The 5,539-nt window shown below is 45.7% G+C and overlaps 1 pseudogene; it reads right to left on the bottom strand.

The window, feature by feature from the left end:
- Positions 1-2,916: 2,916 nt before the first annotated feature.
- Positions 2,917-4,670, bottom strand: LOC125411574 (coronin-2A-like; annotated as a pseudogene).
- Positions 4,671-5,539: the final 869 nt, after the last annotated feature.

Raw genomic sequence — 5,539 nt, 5'->3', positions numbered from 1 at the left:
GTGCCCATCACAGCAGCAGGGAGGAAACCGGAGCAGAACTTGGTAAAACGCACTGGGCTGTTGGGGAGCAGGACCTGCTCTTTTACACCTTGGACTGTTCGTCGGGGGCGGCCGGTGTTTGGAGCTTGGAACTGGAAAAGTCACTGAATGCTCAGAGCAGGATGAGCTGCTGTAGGAACCCGGAAGATAGAGCTGTGCAGTGGGGTCCGGCTTGTGAAGCCTTAGACCTCAGCCATCCTAATACTGCGACCCTTTAATACAGTTTCACATTTGTGGTGACCCCAAACCAGAAAATTATTCCTGTTGCTACTTCATAACTGTCAGTTTGCTTCTGTTATAAATCATAATGTACATATTTTTGTTATTGTTTTTGAGATAGGGTTTCTCTGTCGTTTTGGAGCCTGTCCTGGAACTAGCTCTTACAGACCAGGCTGGCCTCAAACTCACGGAGATCCAGCTGCCTCTGACTCCTGGGTGCTGGGATTAAAGGCGTGCGCCGCAACCGCCCAGCTGTAAATAATTTTTTGGAGATAAAGGTTTGTAAAGGGGTTGCAACCCACAGGTTGAGAATCCTTGCTTTGGAGGAAAGCAAAGCTTTACCAGGGCTGCTCCTGGTCCTGTAAGATTTGTGATTCAGAGTCTGTGCAAATGAAATCTTTGCTTCACTAGGACAATGGATATTGCTTAATCAGCTGTGATTAAGAAAAGACTACCACAGATTCAATGCAATGCCCATCAAAATCCCAGCAAAATTCTTCAAAGACCTCGAAAGAATGGTACTCAAATTCATATGGAAAAGCAAAAAAACCCAGGATAGCCAAAACAATCCTGTACAATAAAAGAACTTCTGGAGGCATCACAATCCCTGACTTCAAACTCTACTACAGAGCTACAGTACTGAAAACAGCCTGGTACTGGCATAAAAACAGACAGGAGGACCAATGGAATCAAGTAGAAGACCTAGATATCAATCCACACATCTTCGAACACCTGATTTTTTTAAAAATATTTTTATGGTTTATTTAACTTTATTTTATGTGCATTGGTGTGAAGGTGTCAGATCCCCTGCAACTGGATCTTCAGACAGTTGTGAGCTGCCATGTGGGTGCTAGGAATTGAACCTGAGTCCTCTGGAAGAGCAGTCAATGCTCTTAACCGCTGAGCCATCTCTCCAGCCCCGAACACCTGATTTTTGACAAGGAAGCAAAAAATATCAAATGGAAAAAAGAAAACATATTTAACAAGTGGTGCTGGCATAACTGGATAGCAACATGTAGAAGAATGAAAATAGACCTATATCTATCACCATGCACAGAACTCAAGTCCAAATGGATCAAAGACCTCAACATAAAGCCAGCCACACTGAACCTTATAGAGGAGAAAGTGGGAAGTACACTTGAACGCATCGGCACAGGGAACCACTTCCTAAATATAATCCCAAGCAGCACAGACACTGAGAGAAACAATTAATAAATGGGACCTCCTGAAACTGAAAAGCTTCTGTAAAGCAAAGGACATGGTCAACAAGACAAAACAGCACCCCACAGAATGGGAAAAGATCTTCACTAACCCCACATCAGACAGAGGTCTGATCTCCAAAATATACAAAGAGCTCAAGGAATTGGACACCAAAAGATCACATAATCCAATAAAAAAAAATGGAGTACAGACCTAAACAGAGAACTCTCAACAGAGGAATCTAAAATGGCTGAAAGACGCTTAAAGAAAATGCTCAACATCCTTAGTCATCAGAGAAATGTAAAACAAAACAACTCTGAGACTCCATCTTACACCTGTAAGAATGGCCAAGATCAAAAACACCGATGACAGCTTACGCTGGAGAAGTTGTGAGGAAAAGGAAACACTTCTGCATTGCTGGTGGGAATGCAAGCTGGTACAACCTCTTTGGATGTCAGTGTGGTGATTTCTCAGAAATTTAGGAAACAACCTTCCTCAAGACCCAGTAATACCACTTTTGGGTATATATCCAAAGGATGCTCAATCGTGCCACAAAGACATGTGCTCAACTATGTTCATAGCAGCTTTGTTTGTCATAGCCAGAACCCGGAAACAACCTAAATGCCCCTCAACCAAAGAATGGATAAGGAAAATGTGGTACATTTACACAGTGGAGTACTACACAGCAGAAAAAAAACAATGACAGCTTGAATTTTGCAGGCAAATGGAGCTAAAAAACATCATTTTGAATGAGGTAACCCAGACACAGAAAGACAATTATCACATGTACTCACTCATAAGTGGTTTTTAAACATAAAGCAAAGAAAACCAGCCCAATCCCAGAGAACCTAGACAACAATGAGAACCCTAAGAGAGACATACATAGATCTAATCTACATGGGAAGTAGAAAAAGACAAGATCTCCTGAGTAAATGGGAGCATGGGGACCTTGGGGGAGGGTTGAAGGGAAGAGGGGAGAAGCAGGGAGAAGAACAGAGAAAAATGTAGAGCTCAATAAATACCAATAATTTCCCCCCCCCAAAAAAAGAAAAGACCAGCATCATTGAGGCAAAATCTTCTGGGAAGTATTTCCTGAGGGTCAGCTGTGGCCCTGTAGAGGGGAGAGTCTGAAGCAGAATTAGTAAAATTAATAATGTATGAAAGTCTTATGCTACTGGTTTTGAGGGAACAAAGGGGTTGTTTTACTTACTTTTCTATTTTTTTTTTGAGACAGTGTCTCACTATTTAGCCCTGGTTGTCCCTCTGTAAACCAGGTTGGTCTTGAACTCACAGAGATCCACCTGCCTCTGCCTCCCGAGTGTTGGGATTAAAACCGTGCGGCGACACCACCCAGCAGTGTTTGGATTTTTTCATATGCACAGTGAGTTTTATATTTAGCTTTCTTCCAAATGTTATTATTATTTTTTAAAAATATAATTGACCTATGGTTTGGTTCTCCAGAGAGCCTCTTGGTGTCCCTGAGGGCAAGGATGGTGAGGACCTCTGCTCAGAGCTCTAAGCCCATCAGCAGGTTTTTGATCTCCAGTTCCAGCTGCCTGCCCTGGACTGCATCAGCAGCTCCTGGACCCTCTGGCTCACCTCCTGTTGCCGGTAGGACATCTGCAGCAGGTTTCTGTCTTTGGTGGAGGGCATTTGAAAACATCAAAGCCACTGGTGAGCCAGGACTTCTCCAACCGCTGCTTTGTGGCTTACTTTGGTGCCTTCTGTTCCAGCAAAGAGCAGGGTGTCTGGACTTCATTGGTGGTCATGGTTCCAAGGGCCCAGATGAAACTTGGACCATAGAATTGGAGAGAAGTTTCTTCTCTGGAGGCAGTGGCCGGGAGTCTAACAGCTCAGAGCCGGGTCTAAGGGACGTCATGATGGGCTCTCTGTTCATTCTGCTGAGCCACTCGTGGGCTGTCAGGGAAGGCTGAACTGCTGCTGCCATGGGCAGGAAGATGTCCTCTTGGTAGAATTCTGACCTCCAGGGTACAATCAATGAGGCTTTTGGTTGTGATCAGCTTGTTGAAGTGGAAGATCTCACAAGAAGATCTCATGTGGAGACCTTTCTTTGGCATGAATTCTTATATGGCTACTTCAGTTCTTTTTCTTTTCTTCCTTTTGTTTATTTGACACAAGGTCCCACATAAGCCTGCCACGACCTCAAACTTGTTATATAGATGAGGATGACCTTGAAATTCTGATCCTCCTGTGTCCATCTGCCAAATGCCTTGCACTCTTAGAAGCTGATTCCCTTCTGTGGGTTGTCGGAGCGGTACTCAGTCAATTAGCTCAGGTAGGCTTGTTAGTGCTCACCCCAGGGTACCAGATGCTCCCATCTCTCTTCCCCACAATGTACAGCATGCCTGTGTCCGAGTCGTAGAAGGGAAACAACACACCCCAGGAGCCATCCAGGTCCTCCTCTGTGAGGGGCACAGAAAAGTTGTCCTGGCCCTACAGGGCCATTTGCCAGTTGTTGCATCGGGATGTACCACAGATAGCAGTCAGTTTCTTGAGGTTCCCCAGGAACAGCACTTTGTTGGCCTGGTGCCTCATGTAGCTGACTTCCTGGAGGACAATCCCTAGTCTGGGGTCAACAACCCGAATCTTGTGGTCCTTACAGGTGGTAGCCTGCAGGCTGCTGTTAGTGTTGAAGGACATAGAGAGGATCACACCTTGGTGACAGGTGATTGTCTTCACGGGACTTGCAACCACAGACTCCTTTGTGTCCAGGTTCCACACCATCACCTTGTAGTCAGCGCTGAAGAGAATGCTGGCAGCCATGGGGTACCACTCTACCAGTCCCACCCTGTGTGCATGACCCAACAGTTCCTTCTTGTTGGTCGTGAGGTTCCTTGCCAACAGCTGCTTGGGGATGTTCCAGATCTTAATCATGGCATCTTGGAAATAGAAGGCGATATCTCAAAGTCATCAAAAGGATTCTACTTGATGCCCAAGATGTTCCCTCTGTGCCCGCAGACCTCGGGGTAGTGAGGGTCTAATTTTCCCATCTGGTGCAAGGGGGATGATGGGGAAGGCCCCTTGACGGTGCGTTCAGTGACCACAGCAACGAAATCGGGGTTCACAACACAGAAGTGGTTGTCATGAGTATTGTGTGTGATGGCCACCGAGTTGTAGCAGTTCTCTTTGCTGGCGGGCTCGCTGTAGACATGTCCCGACTTGAAGCTGCAATCCTGGCCATACCAGGACATCTTGCTGGCAGCTGTGCAGGTGGCGGTGGCGGAGGCTCCAGCTCCCACTCCTCACCACCTGCCGAGTCACCAGTGTTTGGATTTTTTAGTTTGTGGGACCTCTAAAGTGGTACTGTGTTTGATGTTAGTATTAACATGATCTTGGTACAAGCAAGAAAAGAAACATATGGGCTAACAGTGGTGCTTTGAGTGTGAAGTTGACAAGGGGTAAATTGTATTAAGTTTTGTCAACTTGATTAAAAACTCGAGTCACCTGGGAAGAAATAGCCTCCATCCAACAGACTATCAGATTAGCCTGTGGGTGTGTGTGTGTAGCATTGTCTTTTTTTTTTTTTAAAAAAAGATTTATTTATATTTATTATGTGTACAGCATTCCTTCCATGTGTGCCCACATGCCAGAAGGGGGCACCAGGTCTTATTATAGATGGCTGTGAGTCACCATGTGGGTACTGGGAATTGAACTCAGGACCTCTGGAAGAGCAGTCAGTGCTCTTAACCACTGAGCCATCTCTCCAGCCCCTGGAGCATTGTCTTGATTAAAGATAGATGCCAGAGGGTCCAGCCCACTGTGATTATGCCACCCCTGGGCTGGTGGTCCTGGGGTGAATAAGTCAGCAAGCCAGGCAAGTCATGGGGGAGTAAGCAGAGTTTCTTCATGACTTCTGCATCAGTTCCTGCCTTGGGCTCTTGCCCTGCTTTCTTTGTTTGGAGGCATGTGACTTGAGAGTTGTAAGATGAAGTGAACCCTGCCTCTCCAAGATGCTTTGGCTCATGGTCTTTATCACGGCAGCAGGAAAGCACTGTTACCAAAAAGATGTCTCTGAATAAAAATGATAAAACCCCCACTGTGTGAAGATGTGGATAGTTCG

The sequence above is a fragment of the Myodes glareolus genome, chromosome 9 (genome assembly GCF_982192425.1).
Source record: "Myodes glareolus chromosome 9, mMyoGla1.1, whole genome shotgun sequence".
In the NCBI taxonomy this organism is placed as follows: Eukaryota; Metazoa; Chordata; class Mammalia; order Rodentia; family Cricetidae; genus Myodes; species Myodes glareolus.
Note: the sequence above shows the minus strand (reverse complement) of the source record. Positions and strands in the feature narration are given on the sequence as shown.